Source organism: Anabrus simplex, chromosome 6, assembly GCF_040414725.1.
Source record: "Anabrus simplex isolate iqAnaSimp1 chromosome 6, ASM4041472v1, whole genome shotgun sequence".
Taxonomy (NCBI): Eukaryota; Metazoa; Arthropoda; class Insecta; order Orthoptera; family Tettigoniidae; genus Anabrus; species Anabrus simplex.
The window spans coordinates 206,164,004-206,183,729 of NC_090270.1; the positions used below are offsets into that span (position 1 = coordinate 206,164,004).

The 19,726-nt window shown below is 41.0% G+C and overlaps 1 protein-coding gene across 3 annotated transcripts in view; it reads left to right on the forward strand.

The window, feature by feature from the left end:
• The window catches only part of Galphas (G protein alpha s subunit), a 525,522-nt gene that overhangs the window by 19,268 nt on the left and 486,528 nt on the right, over positions 1-19,726 (forward strand). The window lies entirely within an intron of this gene.

Below are 19,726 nucleotides of genomic sequence, written 5' to 3' on the forward strand. Positions count from 1 at the left end.
GATGATGGTAGACTTGTCATGGACGGGGAGTCCCAGTTACCAATTTCCTCAACCAAGAGTTCTGAACAGCAGGCAACATACGACATTTAAATCAAATGTAATGAAATAACCCTTTCTAATATAGCTTTTGAGAATATATTGAAAATAAACTTATATTGGCTAGAAAAAGACATGTAGTTTAGGTATATTATACACACACAACTCAGTCACACCCGTAATCATTGATTACAAAATTAATGTTTCGGATTATTTATTCATTGCTAATTGCTACTGATGTCAAAATGGGTAAAATCTTGGGTACATGTACGATCTCTTTCAAGCGGAGAGGTTCGCAGACATCATGTGTTAAACTTCTCAGACACAAAAGTGATGTCCTTTTCCTGTCATTTCTGTGCCCATGTGTAGTTCAAGTTTTTACTGTTATTAAATCAGTGGTAGGTAACAATTTAATCGGTTAGGTTACTGAGCAGGTATGGCTGTATTGTTTCCAGGCTAGTAAAATTTAAAAGTTGTAATTTCTTAACAATTATCACGTATTATACCGTTACAACTGTCACACCTGTAACCATGGATTTGCCAGGTTGTTTTTTGCATATCTTCTTCGTTACCATCATGTGTCATTGGCGCATTCTGCCGAGTGTGTCAAGAGTCGCGTATGGTCGTTTAGACCGGAAATCAACGCTTAATACGCTATTTATTGTTACAATAATATAAAGTAATACTATTTAAACGAACATTTTTTAACATAATTATAATGAGATTGCCTTTTGCTGATGAAATTGAAAGTACAAATTCAAGTTCTGTTTATGGAAAATACTTTTAAAATGTTTAATTTCATTTAACACACATCTAGACAGTGCTCCTTCTCCCTCTACTCTACAGTGAATGATAACAATGCACTTTCCGCATTATAAATAAGTCTACGCCATGGGTCGCGTATGGTTGAATAGACTGGAGACAGGTAACGTGAGGAGTTGCATGCGAACAAAATGACCGAATATCCAGCTTGTCACTCACTGAAGGAGTGTAGATGAGTCCATTGAAAGGTACTGAGGGGGAGGAAGTATAATAAACAGTGTTCGCGGAAGGATTGATCAAAATAAACAGAAATGTTTGAAATGACAGGATGCGACCCCTCATGGGTTAAACCCATTTTGATCCATATTTGAAGACGATAATCTTATCCAGGAAATTGTTTTTGGTATAAACACCCTGCTTCTTGCACATTGCGTCTTGCTTCTCCAGAGAGTAATACGATTCACGTACACATCACCTTGCACATAGTGGTTACCTGTACAAGAATTATTACTCAAATGTATAGACACATCGTTACGTCGCCAAAAGCCTTTCATGCGTAAGTGCGACGTTAATTCACTAGGAAGAGTAAAATGTATAGACAACACAATTACATGTCGGGTCACAGAGACCCAAGTGAATTTCAATTTTCTTTGATAGGCCTATATGATAACTAGCTTATGTACCTGTGCTTTGCTATGGAATTCTAAACTTTTTACGGAACTTTAGGATAAGTAGTGTACACGTTGTAAGATTGTATTAAATTGCATAGCTCTTAACACCCCAGAAACGCGACGGGGAAGTCTCTGTACACTTCCTCATGTGAAGACTGGGTTAAGGAATTTTAAGTGTAATGGCAGGTCCTCGTGCCTACGATCAGTCACGATCAATTTGGGGAGTTTTCATTATGATGGTAGGCCCACTTTTCTACACCCTTAGAAAGACTGTGTTTGTGGTTTCCCAACTAAAATCAACGTAGATCATTACAATGACATCAGTAGGAATGTTGCAAGTAAAAACATTGTTATCATATGAAATACTCTATCAAATGAAAAACCACACATTTTCTCACTTTTAAGAAACAGTACTATGCTGCCAATCTAACAGTCCAAAGTTTCAGAGCTGGAATGACCAGGTTGCAGACAGCCATGAGCCCTCCTCTGCCCTTACTAAGTGTGCACACTGCTCATTCCAATCATCACCTCATAGTAGGTATCGATTAGCTGGAATACTATAATCAACCCATGTGTTTGTACCAGAAGGATCAGAAAATTTATGAACCAAAGAAATGCCATACTAAAGAAGAAAGTTATCTAATTCTCCAGCTACTTCCCGAAAATATTCAGACAGGCTGTTATACTCGGTACGCAGGAGTAATCCCATCTATCGGAGATGAGCGGCAGCAGAAGACACAAAGTACGTCAAAACAAATGTCAATGTAACGTTATTGTTGATCAATTTTATAAGCACTGTAGGCCTTCATGTTTAGTTTTCTTCCGACTTTGTGATATTAGGCATCTAATGTAAAGTGAGTCGTCCTTTCTTTCATGACTCCCGCTTGTCTTATTATTCAAGCAATCGTTCCTCTACAAGTTTTTCTCATTTTTATGCTCATAGTCACAATTTTCCTCGTTAATGTGGTCCAGTGACCATGAGTTTTTACAGCTTAAGACAATCATGACAACAAACACCACCAGTTAACACGATATTTCCGTGTCAGCAATGCTCGGCGTTGATATGGGCTAAGCAACAAAAGTGTGTATTCATCTAAATTCATGATTTATCTTATTATAGTCATTCCCCTGTGGGTGGGGGCGGTAGAATAACCCCCAAGTTATCCCTTGCCTGTCGTAAGGGGCGACTAAACGTGGCCTCAGGGTCTCTGAACTTGGGAGGGTGAGTTGGCGACAAGGGGGTCTTTAGCTGAATCCTGCATTGCTTCCATTTACTTGTGCCAGGCTCCTCACTTTCATCTATCGTATCCAACCTCATCAATAGGATCACTAATAACATAAATGTTTGAGAATTAAATTTTAGGCGTTCCCTAAACTACCATTTCACTCAGTGAGAATAAAATTATTTATGGCCTAGATTGCAGTGACTTATTCCCTGGCTTTACATTCTGATTTTCATTACATTCTCTGCAGCCGTTTTCTCGTGATGCGCATACAGATGTTCAGACAGACAGAAACAATTTTTTAAAAAATGTATGCCAAATAAGTTACTTGAGTCTGTGCATCTCCCTGAGAGTGGTCAGGGTCAACAGCAAGGATAGAATAGTGCTATTGGGCAATTTCAATGCGAGAGTTGGAAATAGAACTGAAGGATACGAAGGGTGATTGGTAAATGTGTACTTTCAGTACATTCCTCATTTGAAATAAGCGCCAGTGATTTCATGCGAAGTTGAAAGGTCTTTTTCTATATATAAGAACATCCTAACAGACAGAAGGTATTCAATGACCACAGAAAATTTGGAAAAATATTTAGTTATTAATTTTGCCTCCAAATGAAAATTTGAGGTTGAATAACATCTGCACTTTTAACTTTTTCGGTTTTGTTTCCTTTTCTGTGTACTAGATAAGGCTTAGATATTATGTTACATATTGTTTATGGTGTGGGTTACTGTAGTCACGTCCTAGTTCGTGAACCATGGGCAACGGCTGAGTGGCTTAGCAAGTTGTCCTGAGAGTCGGGATACCATTTGCTATGGAAAGGGAGTGGGCATCTCGGACATATTCTGAGTCATGGCCCTCCTTGTGCTCAGGCGGCTAGGACTATACAATTCACCGGTGGTCCATAACCCGTTAGAGGAGAGATCCTCACTTGGACTATGTGCAAGTAGGGTAGCATCCTGCTTCATGAATTTACCGAGCTCAGAACATTTTAAGCAAGCCTCGGACCGATGGGAGTAACAGAGTCCCACTCCCATTTGACAGGCGAGGGACTCCTTGGAAACAACTTGGCGAACAAAATTGAATTCTATGGGGAGCTATCAGTATTCATGGGGCTTATGGAAGAAAGTAGAACTGGCTGAGTCAGCAAAGAGAATGCATCTGAATGTGCTAGGAGTAAGTGATATTCGGGTAAGGGGAGAAAACAAGGAAGAGATAGCACATTATAAAGTGTACTTGACAGGTGTTAGAAAGGGAAGGGCAGAGTCTGGGGTAGGGCTCTTTATCAGGAATACCATTGTACGCAACATAGTTTCTGTTAGGCACGTAAATGAGCGAATGATGTGGGTAGATTTGTAAGTTGGAGGAATTAGGACTAGAATTGTCTCAGTGTATTCACCATGTGAGGGTGCAGATGAGGAATAAGTTGACAGGTTTTATGAAGCATTGAGTGACATCGTGGTCAGGGTCAACAGCAAGGATAGAATAGTGCTAATGGGCAATTTCAATGCGGGAGTTGGAAATAGAACTGAAGGATACGAAAGGGTGATTGGTAAATATGGGGAAGATATGGAAGCTAATGGGAATGGGAAGCGTTTGCTGGACTTTTGTGCTAGTATGGGTTTATCGGTTACGAATACATTCTTCAAGCGTAAGGCTATTCACTGCTACACATGGGAGGCTAGGGGTACCAGATCCATAATAGACTATATCTTAACCGACTTTGAATTCCGGAAATCTGTTAGAAATGTACGAGTTTTCCAGGGATTTTTCAATGATACAGACCCCTATCTGATCTGTAGTGAACTAAGTATCTCTAGGCCTAGGATAAGAAAGTGAAATCTGTCTGCAAACGAATAAGGGTAGAAAATCTCCAGGACGAGGAAATTAGACAGAAGTACATGGATATGATTAGTGAGAAGTTTCGAACAGTAGACAGTAAGCAGGTTCAAGATATAGAAAGTGAATGGGTGGCCTACAGGGATGCTGTAGTAGAAACAGCAAGGGAATGACTAAGAACAACTGTGTGTAAAGATGGGAAATGGCGAACATCTTGGTGGAATGATGAAGTGAGAGCATCTTGTAAACGTAGAAAGAAAGCTTATCAGACATGGCTCCAAACAAGGGCCGAGGCAGACAGGGATTTGTACGTAAATGAAAGAAACAGAGCGAAACAAATAGTTGTTGAATCCAGAAAGAAGTCGTGGGAATATTTTGGTAATAACCTGGAAAGGCTAGGCCAAGCAAGAGGGAAACCTTTCTGGACAGTAATAAAGAATCTTAGGGAAGAAGGGAAAAAGGAAATAAACAGTGTTTTGAGTAATTCAGGTGAACTCATAATAGATCCGAGGGAATCACTGGAGAGGTGGAGGGAATATTTTGAACGTCTTCTCAATGTAAAAGGAAATCATCCTGGTGGTGTTGTGAACAGCCAAGCTCATGGGGAGGAGGAAAATGATGTTGGTGAAATTACTCTTAAGTGGAAAGGATGGTAAATAAATTCCATTGTCATAAAGCAGCAGGAATAGATGAAATTAGACCTGAAATGGTGAAGTATAGAGGGAAGGCAGGGATGAAATGGCTTCATAGAGTAGTGAGAGTAGCATGGAGTGTTGGTAAGGTACCTTCAGATTGGACAAAAGCAGTAATTGCTCCTATCTATAAGCAAGGGAACAGGAAGGATTGCAACAACTATCGAGGTATCTCATTTATTAGTATACCAGGCAAAGTATTCACAGGCATCTTGGAAGGGAGGGTGCAATCAGTCGTTGAGAAGAAGTTGGATGAAAACCCCTGTGGTTTCAGACCACAGAGAGGCTGTCAGGATCAGATTTTTAGTATGCGCCAGGTAATTGAAAAATGTTACGAGAGGAATTGGCAGTTGTGTTTATGTTTCGTAGATCTAGAGAAAGCATTTGACAAGGTACAATTGGGCTTCAGTGAGAATTGATGGCAGAATGAGTTCTTGGTTCAGGGTACTTACAGGGGTTAGACAAGGCTGTAATCTTTCACGTTTGCTGTTCGTAGTTTATATGGATATTCTGCTGAAAGGTATAAAATGGCAGGGAGGGATTCAGTTAGGTGGAAATGTAGTAAGCAGTCTGGCCTATGCTGCCGACTTCGTCTTAATTGCATATTGTGCCGAAAGCCTGCAGTCTAATATCTTGGAACTTGAAAATAGGTGCAATGAATATGGTATGAAAATTAACCTCTCGAAGACTAAATTTATGTCAGTAGGTAAGAAATTCAACAGAATGGAATGTCAGATTGGTGATACAAAGCTAGAACAGGTCGATAATTTCAAGTATTTAGGTTGTGTGTTCTCCCAGGATGGTAATATAGTGAGGTTGAATCAAGGTGTCGTAAAGCTAATGCAGTGAGCTTGCAGTTGCGATCAACAGTATTCTGTAAGAAGGAAGTCAGCTCCCAGATGAAACTATCTTTACATCGGTTGTTTTTGGACCAACTTTGCTTTTGCGGAAGCGAAAGCTGGGTTGGACTCAGGATGTCTTATTCGTAAGTTAGAAGTAACAGATATAAAAGTAGCAAGAATGATTGCTGGTACAAACAGGTGGGTGCCATGGCAGGAGGGTACTTGGAATGAAGAGATAAAGGCTAATTTAGGAATGTCGATGGATGAAGCTGTACGCATAAACCGGCTTCGGTGGTGGGGTCATGTGAGGCGAATGGAGGAGGATAGGTTACCTAGGAGAATGATGGACTCTCTTATGGAGGGTGAGAGAAATAGAGGTAGACCAAGATGACGATGGTTAGATTCAGTTTCTAATGATTTAAAGATAAGAGGTATAGAATTAAATGAGGCTACAACACTAGTTGCAAATCGAGGATTGTGGCGACGTTTAGTAAATTCACAGAGGCTTGCAGACTGAATGCTGAAAGGCATAATAGTCTATAATGTATGTATGTTGTTTATGTATTATGTATTTTGTCAATTTTAGCTACATATTTATGTACATATTTCTCATTTTTATATTACATATGGTAATCTTGGCTCTAGTCATAGTGCGATAGGGGTTATTGTTGACAATAATTTCTTCTGCATCTGCTATGAGATTTAACTCGATGCGAGTGTGTGTGTTCTGCTAGAAGATATGCGTAGGAATGACTAAAAAATTAGTGAGCAGCTAAACAAATTTATTTTATGTGGTAAGTGTTAAGCTTTGGAGCGACGCCATGACTTAACCGGTTAGCATGCTGACCTTTAGTCCAAGGGTTCCTGGGTTCACTTCTTGGCTAGGTCAGGGATTTTGACATTCATTGGTTGTTCCCTCCAACTCAAGACTGGGTGTTTGTGCCACCTTCAACATTAGGTTTCATCACATGTATTTCCCCACTCTCACGAGAGGGCAGCTAGTCCAGAGGTTTCAGCTCAAAAAATCTGCAGCGGACCTTTACAAGGCCACACAATCAACTGTAGGAAGTTAACGTCCTTGGCCCGCCCAAGAATCGAACCCAGGGTCCTTTGAACCGAAGGCCACTAAGATGATCATTCACCAAAGGACCGGGACTTCATATTGTGTACATGAATTAATAATTTCTGTTATATTATGCCATGAATACACGCATACTTTTCCATATTCAAGCGTGGGTCAAAATGACCCAACGCGGGTATTTATGTACATTTCTTCCATGCGAGTACTTAAGTGCTAGGAAAAATAAAATATATAGACAACGACCGCAGTATATTTTGTTATGCCCTTCTTGAGCCCTACTAGTGGTAACCATTACTAATGAGTGCAGTATGTATCTATCACTTGATTGAATAGGTCCAGCATAATGCTGACTGTGGTATACAGAATGCATTTGTCCATAATCTGTATTTAGGTCGAAATATTTGTTATGTTCACTTTATATATTAAAACTTCGGTATAATGACATCTAGTCCAGGCAATTGAGACCATACAAGGACCACCTCACCCGGAAAAATTCTGGGTAATTTTGGAAATTGGCTTACATTATATTTTATGGGTCGCTGAATCCAAATTTTTAACTTCCTACCAAAATGTGGATTTAAAAGCAATTTTTGTATGTATTTTGGGGGGGGGGGAAATAATATGTAGACATACAGAAAGTAGAAAAATATTCAACAAAAAATAGTGCCGTGACATTTTGACATAGGACGGATAGGGGGTGTGTGTACGCGCCTCCATATATGGGTCTCGTGCAGCGGGGCTGCATACTTTTAAGTTACGCAACTCCGCTGAGCTATTTGTCTTGTTTACGTTTGTTTTCCCATCTCTGCCCTCCACCTTTTATTTCAAAACACTATGAAACATTACGAAATGCCAATTCAGAATTGTGTAGCATTCTATTCAGACAGTGCTCCAGTCATGATTGGAAAAAAGAATGGAGTTGCTACTTTTTTAAGGGAAGCACAGTCATCTGTCTTCGTACTGGGTTGCTCATGCCATTTGATTAACCTGGCTGCTGAGAAAGGTGTAAGCAATTTGCCTGTTAAAAGATGATGAACTATTAGTTGACATCTTCTGTTATGTAGAAAAGAGTTGTAAGAAATTGCAAGAGCTTCACAACGGAACAAAGATGATACTGAAACATGTTTGCAAAAAATGGCTATCATTAGGAAGGTGTCTGCAGAGGCTGTTAGAACAGTGGGATCCACTTCTTGGTTTCTTGAAAGATGAGGTGCTTGTTAATGCTCAGTGTGCATCAACTGCTAGCTTAACATAATTTACGATCCCAAAACCGGAGCCTCTTAGTTCCAAAACCATGAAAAGAGGACAGCAACTGAGTCATCAGAATTGGTCGCTCCCAAAAGATTTTGCATGCGTCTCAAAATCTGACACCCCTGTGCTAAAGAATAAGAACATTATTCAAAATTGTGAAGGAAATTGTTTTATGGTTCTGTCATCAGGCTTAAATAAGGCATGCTGTGCCTTCCTGTATGCTGTCATTCCTTTATTTGAGAATCTCAGTTCTACACTTCAGAGTGCTGCCCCTCATTCATTAATACTAGAACTAATGACGAACGTGTTACAGCAGCTGCTTTCCAGATTTATTAAACCAGAAGTGATTAAAAGTTCCCTTTTTATTAAAAGTTCCATACATTCTGTTGAGAAGCCGAGAGACAATGATGAGCTAGTTGTTGGCGTTGAGACAATGAACTTCGTGAAGAAACTTGATAGGGATAAATCAACATTATTTTCATCTGCCAGGGCTTACTTCTGCACAGTATGTGATTATATTATTAACAAGTTCCCTCTCAATGATGAAGTACTGAAACATGCAAAGGTTGCAGATGTTTCAAAAATTGAAGAAGTTTTCTTCTGTACAATTCTTTATAGAAGAGTTTCCATCATTGCTGCCAAGGAAGGACAGTGAATTGGTTGAGGATGCAATGAATGTGCTTCAGAACCAATTTTTAGCTCTTCAGATTGATGACTGTGGCTACTGTTTTGAGTGAGAATGTGACAGATGACACCAAATGTGCTCGCCATCCTGGAGCTGATGGTGTTCCTAAGTATGATAGAATATCCAGGCTAATGCTTTCTGTTCTGACTCTACCGTACAACAGTGCTGAGGGTGAATGTGTGTTCAACTTGGTGAAAAAGAAACAATCAGTTTAGGTTCTCAATGTCAAGTAAAATTCTGGTTTCTATTTCTGTTTTGAAAACCAGAAATACTGGTCCATGCTACTAGAGTAGTTTTCCTTCAGAATTTCTGAAGAAAGCAAGGAAACCAACTCGTCTCCATCTGTCCTCTCCAACCTGTGATGGATAATAGCCTGCATATTGTGAACTTGACAGAAGTTTGTAAATAAGTTCACATGTTTAATTTTGATGGTGACATTCATATTGTGACCTGCAAGTTTAAAGTGTAGAAAAACATTGTTTGTGTACTGTTCCCATTGTTCAGTGAAAACAGATGAGCCCTCATCAAGATGCAACTTTGTGTAAGTATTTAATTTCAGGGGTGATCATAACATGTATTTGACTTGTATCAGTATTGTTAATGATCTCCCCCCTTATCGTCCTTTTTCACTCTTTCTCAAGACTTTGCGACGCATGTGCGTGTTGTTAACAAATTTTAGGATCTTCTGGATGTCTCTTTTTGAAAGTTGGCAGGTATGCTGTGGTCATCTTATTTCACACATTCATCATACTGAGAAAGTTTATTTTGGTTTGCATTCATATATATACGTGTTTTTCTAGCCATGTAAAAAGAAAAATCAAATGAAAAAACGACACAGATACTCATTCTTCACTAACTACTACGCTTGCGATCTCCCAGTGCCAAGTTCCAGTGCTGGAATGATCTGGCCACATACACCAATGAAGACTAATCTGAGTTCAGTGTGTAAAACTCCCCATTTCTATCAGCACCTCTATAGCATCCCAGATAGAATAGCTGAAAGACTATGTTGGACCAGGAAGTCAAGTACTAGTTCGTTATCAGATTATGTAAGATCTAGAGGAATTGAAAGGTAAAAGAGGAACATTATTTTTCTTGCAGACATCTCTTTGTTGCCCGCTGTGGTACAGACAGTACATTCAAGTATGAGGAACCTTTCTACTAGGATAATAAAGTATGAAGCATGGAATTTTATATTCCTCCCCTCTTTGTTAAGATTAAAATTCTTTACAGTAGGACAGTTTTTAAAAAATATTAGTGTTTCCGTTACTATTCGTCGTAGACTCAATTTCTACAGCATATGAGGTCAAAAATTCTTATTTTATGCATCTTTTGTTATGTAGTGTTATTAATGGAGATATTTGAGAATTAATTTTTAGACTTTCCTGTAAACTATTTCACCCAACGTTAGTATAATTATTTATAGCCTTCATTGTGATGCACCTCCCGATGACATTAAATACTGATTTTCATAAAGTTCTGTTCAGCCGTTTTCTCGTGGACATTGTATGAATAGTCGAACTTATATAGAGTCAAAGGTTATTTTATTTTACAACTTCTCCATACATACATACATACATACATACATACATACATACATACATAGTCAAAGATGATGGAAATTTAAAAGTGGTATTTTCTTCTTGTTCTGGACATGACCGACACAAGAATAACAATTTTTAAAGATTCTGACCGAAACTTATTAGCACCGCTCATACTGTATAGAAACAGATTTTGAAATAACAGAATATCAGAAAGTTAACGTATGGAAAAACTTGGTGTCTCTAATTTCTGAATTGAAATACTTTGCAAATTGGTTTATTGTGATTCTGGTTTTGAACTTATATGCATGGGACTGTATAACTTTTATAACATAGATAATGGAAACTGAAGTATGTTTTGTCGTAGTGGCAACCCTTTAATTAGGGAAGTTGTAAAATAACCTTTTGTCTGTATTTATTCATACACTGTCCATTTGTTATCAGATATCTAGATCTCTTCTCTCGTGTAAAAGATTTGTCGTTCATCTGGGTAATAATATGCCTCTCCAACCATTGACTCTTATCCGTGTACTTACCTGAAATGTTTGATTAACTAATTGATATATATGTACTTGTGTTGCTTATCAAAAGTATTATTATGTTTAATATTTAAGCAATTTGAATATACATTTTCAAATTGAAGAACTCAAAAGGAATGTTATTCAATGGCAGGCCTATATTTCCCTGGAAGGGTTGGAAGATAGTTTCTACAGCCAGGCCTAGGTGATCACACTCTTTGACAGTTGTGGCAACAAAATGCAGAACTTACTAGTTCTTGCAGTTTGCTCATTAACGGCCAGCAAGCTTTTCAAGCCTAGCTAGCTAGCTGGCTGTATTTACATTCCTTGTCCATGAGGTACAAAGATTTCCCAACTCCAGACACAGCATTGTCAACTCTCTGTTTTAACTACTTGGCGAGCAGCAAGACTGGACAAAACTGCGTGCAGCTGGGCAACGCTTTGGAGAACTGACGAGCCAGCCGGCTTGAGGACAGGCACACTTTTGGAGTACTCCACGTTGACTTTCACTGTGTCTGACGAGAAGTTGCGGCAGCTTGTAGGTACGGCACAAGTAACAAATATTACTCTCTCGGCTACAAACATCCGTTGTAACAGACAATGAATCAATGCATATTCATTATCAAACTGTTCAGTATGCAGTACATACAGTAATTGTGTAACTAAGGCACAATTGCCCTACCTCTTTGAAACTTCTCTACAGCACCTCAATCCTCTGCGATCAGAACAGATGTTTGTCAGAATTTGAGATTGGCGCATGCGCAGAAGCCATGCTTACCCCTCGCACCTCTTATCCCGCATCCACGCATCTTCTTGTCAGGCGACTATAGTTAGGAAGGTCATTTTTTAAATATACTGGGCGGTTCATCAGACCTTTGCGATTTAGTTTTATGCATCCTGCCATGTTTATTACAATTCCATACCTGCCAACTTTTACGGTTTATCCGTAAAATTTACGGAAATTGCAGCATTTAACGATTTTACGGATGGACGGTGTCATTTTACGACTTCGCGGACAAAAATTTGAAATAACATTCGATAATCGCTCCACTTCCGTACAATCGATTGTTTGCGTGTGTCGAAGCATGCTCGGTCTTGGTCGAAGGCAAGTCCGCGATAGTCGATAACTCATTCTTTGATATTATTGGTATTTTTACTAGTGGCGGGGACGGAGCGGAGCAGTTGTTGTGACGTCATCACCCGGTAGTACCGAGTAAACTACCGAGTGAATGTAATGTGGTGGCACGTTTAAATACACTGACAGAGCAAATGCAACACCAAGAAGGAGTGGTCAGAACTTTATGCCAATTGCAGGGTAGACTGACGTCACTGAGGTATGCTCATGATGTGAAATGCGCCGCTGTGCTGCGCACGTAGCGAACGATAAATGTGACACGGCGTTGGCGAATGGCCCACTTCGTACCGTGATTTCTCAGCCGACAGTCATTGTAGAACGTGTTGTCGTGTGCCACAGGACACGTGTATAGCTAAGAATGCCAGGCCGCCGTCAACGGAGGCATTTCCAGAAGACAGACGACTTTACGAGGGGTATGGTGATCGGGCTGAGAAGGGTAGGTTGGTCGCTTTGTCAAATCGCAGCCGATACCCATAGGGATGTGTCCACGGTGCAGCGCCTGTGGCGAAGATGGTTGGCGCAGGGACATGTGGCACGTGCGAGGGGTCCAGGCGCAGCCCGAGTGACGTCAGCACGCGAGGATCGGCGCATCCGCCGCCAAGCGGTGGCAGCCCCGCACGCCACGTCAACCGCCATTCTTCAGCATGTGCAAGACACCCTGGCTGTTCCAATATCGACCAGAACAATTTCCCGTCGATTGGTTGAAGGAGGCCTGCACTCCCGGCGGCCGCTCAGAAGACTACCATTGACTCCACAGCATAGATGTGCACGCCTGGCATGGTGCCGGGCTAGAGCGACTTGGATGAGGGAATGGCGGAACGTCGTGTTCTCCGATGAGTCACGCTTCTGTTCTGTCAGTGATAGTCACCGCAGACGAGTGTGGCGTCGGCGTGGAGAAAGGTCAAATCCGGCAGTAACTGTGGAGCGCCCTACCGCTAGACAACGCGGCATCATGGTTTGGGGCGCTATTGCGTATGATTCCACGTCACCTCTAGTGCGTATTCAAGGCACGTTAAATGCCCACCGCTACGTGCAGCATGTGCTGCGGCCGGTGGCACTCCCGTACCTTCAGGGGCTGCCCAATGCTCTGTTTTAGCAGGATAATGCCCGCCCACACACTGCTCGCATCTCCCAACAGGCTCTACGAGGTGTACAGATGCTTCCGTGGCCAGCGTACTCTCCGGATCTCTCACCAATCGAACACGTGTGGGATCTCATTGGACGCCGTTTGCAAACTCTGCCCCAGCCTCGTACGGACGATCAACTGTGGCAAATGGTTGACAGAGAATGGAGAACCATCCCTCAGGACACCATCCGCACTATTATTGACTCTGTACCTCGACGTGTTTCTGCGTGCATCGCCGCTCTCGGTGGTCCTACATCCTACTGAGTCGATGCCGTGCGCATTGTGTAACCTGCATATCGGTTTGAAATAAACATCAATTATTCATCCGTGCCGTCTCTGTTTATTCCCCAACTTTCATCCCTTTCGAACCACTCCTCCTTGGTGTTGCATTGTCACTGTCAGTCAGTGTACGTTATTGGTATGGCAACGTAAATTCAATGCCCTTTTCTCACAACATAACCATTTCGCTAAACACAGCAATGTTGCCTTCCGCTGGAGAAGCCGACCTGCGCATTTCATCCTTGTGATGCCTCTTGATATAATCCCACAAATTTGATACGCCACCACCCGTCAAGTAAATGCGGCCGCAAAATTTGCATTTTGCTTATTTTTATCACCAGTAATTTCAAAGAACTACCATGCATCAGACGGTTTTAGTGGCATTTGTGGTACAAATTTCTGTAAAAATTTATGCAATTGCTTAAATTTTCTAAAACATGAATACCATCTCAAAATGGGATTAAATATCAAACTAATGCCACAATTATTATCTACTATGCTTTGCATTATCTACAAAACACAACAAGCGGAGGAAATATAGACGCAAATTAAGAAACACAGTCTGAATACAGGCATAATACTCTTACAAGGGGTGGCCACGACGTTCGGATCACGGAGTATCTTCAAACTTTGTACACATTTAGTAGTCCATTAGGACAAGATAATGTGCAAATAGTAAGGTGTACTACTAAGGCGTTCTCGAGAAAATCTTATGAGAAGTTTTCGCGTCGAATATGTACCGGTGCGTTGGGATCATTGCGTGAAACGGTGATGGTCGAGTGGTTAGCGTTCAAGCTCCGTAATCACTGGCTCGCTGGATCGAGTCCCACGTGTCGTTTTGTTTTTCAACACTGGTCAAATTCTTTCATATACATTACAATTCAAAGGTAATATAATTAAAAAAGGTATATTTGCATGAACTTTTATTGGCTTTCCAATGTTATTTGGCTCTTTACTAATGTTTATCATTACAAAAAATATCTTCTTTCTTTATCTGTTTACCGTCCAGGGTCGGTTTTCCCTCCGGACTCGGCGAGGAATCCCACCTCTACCGCCTCAAGGGCGGTGCCCTGGAGGGCGAGAGTTTAGGTCGGGTATACAACTGGGTAGGATGACCATTACCTCGCCCAGGCGACCTCACCTGTTATGCTGAACAGTAGCCTTGTGGAGAGATGGGAAGATTGGAAGGGATAGGCAAGGAAGAGGGAAGGAAGTGGCCGTGGCCTTACATTAGGTAGGGGCCTACATTCCGGCATTTACCCGGAGGAGAAATAAATGGGAATCTACGGAAAAACACTTCGAGGATGGCTGAGGAGGGAATCGAACCCCCATCTACTCAGGTGACCTCCCGAGGCTGAGTGGACCCCGTTCCTGCCCTTGTACCACTTTTCAAATTTCGTGGCAGAGCCGGGAATCAAACCCGGGCATCTGGGGGTTGCAGCCAATCACACGAACCACTCCATGACAAAGGTGGACTACAAAACAAATATATCATTTATAATTATCAACAAGTAAACGGCCCAATGCATAAAGTATTCCTGAAAATGTATGCCTGTCGTGATTTGTGAAATCCCTCATAACTGACAGTGAAATCGAGTATGGTACCCGGAACTGCTTTGCACCTGGACGCTCTGACCTGCAATATTATGAAAGAATATGACCAGTGTTGAAAAACAAAAAGTGAAAAGCGAGACTCGATCCAGCGATTACGGAGCTTGAACGGTAACCACTCGATCATCGCCACCTCGTGCTCGTGACCGCAACGCACGGGTACACATTCGACGCGAAAATTCTCTTGCGATTTTCTTGAAAACGCCTTAATAGTACGCCTTACTATTTGCACATTATCTTGTCCTAATAGACTACTAAAAGTTTACAAAATTTCAAGATGATCCGTGATCTCAACGTCGTGGTCTGCCCTTGTTAAACACTTGTGCGCTACACTGTGCTCTGGTCCTCCGCGAGTACTTACAGTAATTGTAAGCGGAGGGGATCGTTGGTGCCGGGTGGTGCGCTCTACCGCTACAACCGGATTACTCATCGGTATTACTCGCTCCGTCCCCACCTTTAATTTTTACCGTGTGTTTGTGTCGTTATTGGAATTGAATTTAAAGCCGGGATAACAGTTCTTCCGTGTGAATCTTAGGTGTCGACAGGCTATGCTCCGCAAATTCTTTTGTTCCGCTTCGTTCGCTTGTTGTGATTTAACCTATATTCTTTGACCACGCGAGTGTCGTTCTTTGTTTACGAACAGTACTTCCAGGCATTTAAAGAATCATATTCTGTTGATTTTCCGTACATAACTAAAATGTAGAATGTTTTGGCCTTTTAAGGTTATGATTTTCTTTTTTTAAGTGTTCGGGTTTTCGTGTTATGACTTCGTGCTTCTCAGTTTCCTGTATTCGTTGGACTAATTACATTCGTTGCTGTTAGCCAAGCCCATTAAGTTATAAAGAATAATTACATTCGTTCCACGCGCGCGCGCGTGTGTGTGTGTGTGTGTGTGACATGTTTTAATGAAGTGTTTTACTGCTTTGAGTGTTTATAATTTTATGTGACGTTCAGTGGTCCAGGTTCCTTTTGATGTTTCAGTTCTTGGACAGTTTCATTTGCTATATTCCTATTGTAGATTATCGTGAATAAATCCAGCAAGAAACAGTACTTCCAGACATGTAAAGAATCATATACTCTTGATTTTACGTGCATACTAATATGAAGAAAGGGAGAAAAATTTGCACGGTATGTGAGTGTGATATTAATATTGCACATGGTGGAGGCAACAATTTAGGTGATGGTGAGTTAGTTATTGGCATTCAGACTTCCAACATAGGGAATGATCTCCAGGATACAGATAAATCCCTTTTCTTTTCATCAGTGAGAAACTACTTTTGTAGTGCCTGTGACTACATCGTCATCAACAGGTTTCCACTCAAGGTTGATGTGTTAAAGCATGCTCAAGTTGCTAGGTTAGACAAAATTTAAGATGCATAGTTTTCTTCCATTCGTTTTATTCTTGGAAAGGTTTCCTATCATGTTATGCAAGGAAGAGAATGAAACTACAGATGAAGTGGTGAATTAGTTCAGGTTGATGACACTTCGGTTGCAAATCACGATGCTGCAAGCGATTCCAGTTGGGCACACAAATATCAAGAATTCGTGGAGCCGATGGACTTCTTAGGTAAAACCGAATTTGTAGAGTAATGCTGTCTATTCTCACCATACCCTATCAGTAATGCAGAATGTGAACTTGATTTCAGCCTTGTGAAGAAAAATAGAACAGAGTTCAGATCATCCATGTCCAATGAATCTGTGGAGTCTATTTCTATTTTAAAGACCAGGAGTTCTCAAGACTTTTTGCAGGAAACTAAAAAGGCCACAACTATGACTTTCAAGTCGAACTAGCATTTGATTTGCAGTGTGTATTATATTATTTCTTGCCTGTGTTACGTTAAACGAGTTTTATTGTGCAAAGCCTTTTTCAATTATCGCATATGTGCTTAATTTATCAAGGAAGTCCTGTTATGTATGCTCCAAACTAACATTCACCATGCCTGCTGCTGTTTAACATGGATTTCTTCGTGATTGTTATATTAATCTACAAATCATTGGCATATGATGTAAATAGATATGATTTCTTTTAAGTATCCTGTTTAAAGCATGAATTCTTGTATTTTGTAGCCCAGAAGTATTATTATTTTCGTCAAGCCCGGGTACGTCGAAGATCGTTAGATTTTTTGTCGCGTGTGAGTTTTACTGATAGCCCTTTTCAAAAGTTGGCAGGTATGCAATTCTGAAATACATCAGTCCCTCTCCCTAAACCGGGGTAATATAACGAGATGTGCGTTTACAGGCTAGAGGATGGCAGGAATTGTGAGCGTCACTATTAACTCATGGGTACCTCGAATGAACAGTAATACGAGCACAGATACGAAGAACATGTACTTTACAACAGGAGGTGCACACACAAACCAGTAGCAGGTATTGTGTAGGCTGGAAACACCATGCTGCATGTCAAGTCTTGCAATTGCTCACTTGGCAGGCTTGTGGTGGGAGTTGTCATAGTGGATGGTGCTCGAAAGTTTGAATCCCACACAAGTATTTTTTAAATTTTTTATTTTGCCACCAATTACCTTGGATGTGGTAAGGTTCCATATGTAACAGTTTCGATAGAGATTTGTTTATTTGGACCTGAGGGTCCTTTTTTTTTTTAATACGTCACACTGACACAGATAGGTCATGTGGCGACGATGGGACAGGAAAGGCCTAGTGGTGGGAAGGAAGTGGCCGTGGCTTTAATTAAGGTACAGCCCCACCATTTGCCTGGTGTGAAAATGAGAAACCATGGAAAACCATCTTCAGGGCTGCTGACAGTGGGGTTCGAACCCACTATCTCCTGCAAGCAAGCTCACAGCTGCGTGCCCCTAACCGTACAGCAAACTTGCCCGGTAGGGACATTGGTATGATGGCATATGGTATGGAGCTAAGCTGGAAAAGGCTAGGAAACATATAACAGGATTTTGGTTACCTACATCTTTTAACACAGCTCCTGCTCGAACGGACTCCCTCCATGGTCGATACAGAGCTGCGTGAAATGTTGTGAGTACCATCTGGCACGTTGAAACATCTCCGGCGTAATGGATCGGTATGCCTCGGTGATGAGCTGTCCAAGGTGTACAGGATTGCTTGGCACCTGTGCATACACCAGTTTGCAAACTTGCCTTATCCCAGTCAGCTGTCTGTAAAATAAAATGTTAAAAAATAATTAAAAAACACCAACAGAACTTTGGGATTCTAACCTTTGAGCACTAGCCACTATCACAAATCCCACCACGCCCCTGCCAAGTGAACTATTGCAAGGCTTGATATTCATTGCACAGTTTCCAGCCTATATAGTATAGTACCTGTTCCTGGTCTGTGTGTGCACCTGTTGTTGTAAGTTATGTATTGTTAATATGTGCTCATTTTACATGTTAATTTGGGGTACTCGCAATGAATTAAGTGGCATGCGCGATTTCTGCTGATTTTCAGCCCTTAACCACGCATCTAGTCATAATACCACAGTTTAGAGAGAGGGACCGATGTATTTCAAAATTATAGTAAACACGGTGGGATGCATAAAAATAAATCACAAGGTGCTAGTGACCACCTGGTATTAGTGTGTTGTATGTTAGTTCATCAGCCTGATGGCTGCTAGGATCCCTCAAATAGCACCTCCAAAGGTTACGCTGTTATAGGGAAACTGCAAAAACCAATAGCAGTGCCAAAATAAGGCGTATTAGGTTGGATGCGGGGTGAGGTATTTTGCCTTTGCTTTCCTCACTGGGCCAAAATTGCTATTGCAGCACAGCCAGCCCAATGAGTAGCACCTTTCATAACACTCAGACACACTAGTTAAGCTCCAAATGTCATTAGTCAGCACCATCCATACCATCACAGCCATCAATGAGACTGGGACTTTAGTGGAAGATACATTTTGCTCTGGCCTGTGCCAAGATACAGATCCAAAATTACTGCATCCTTCAAGAAGTGGTAGCAGGCAGAATATTCAAAATTGGAATTTTAATGTAGGCGTATTACATTTTAACTGTGCTACAGTATCCTGTTTGAACAGTGATAAGAGAGTGCAGTGAGAGTAACTATTTAGATCCTGTAACACTTGCATGTTCATTTCATGATATTTCTTATGATAAGTTTACCACATAATGCTAGATCACAGCAGGGGAGGCAGCGTAAAGAAATGGAAGATCTGACATTGACTACATAAAGTAAAGCCAGACATGCTCCAAAAGCAAGGGACTAAGGATACAAATAGAAAAATTGGTGTAAAAAGTAAAGATTCTTAGAAGCAGATTCCTTTTTTTGTTCTAGCCATCAGCTAGTTGTGCCAAACTTATCAGAATTTTTTTATACTAAGTTTTTAAAAATTCTAACATGGTTACATTAAGGACAGGGACCGGATTCTTCAACTTTGTGCAGCCCGGACAAACGGACCCACACAACACTGTCTTCCTTGCTGGAGAACCGCTGATGATGACTAACATGTTCAGATA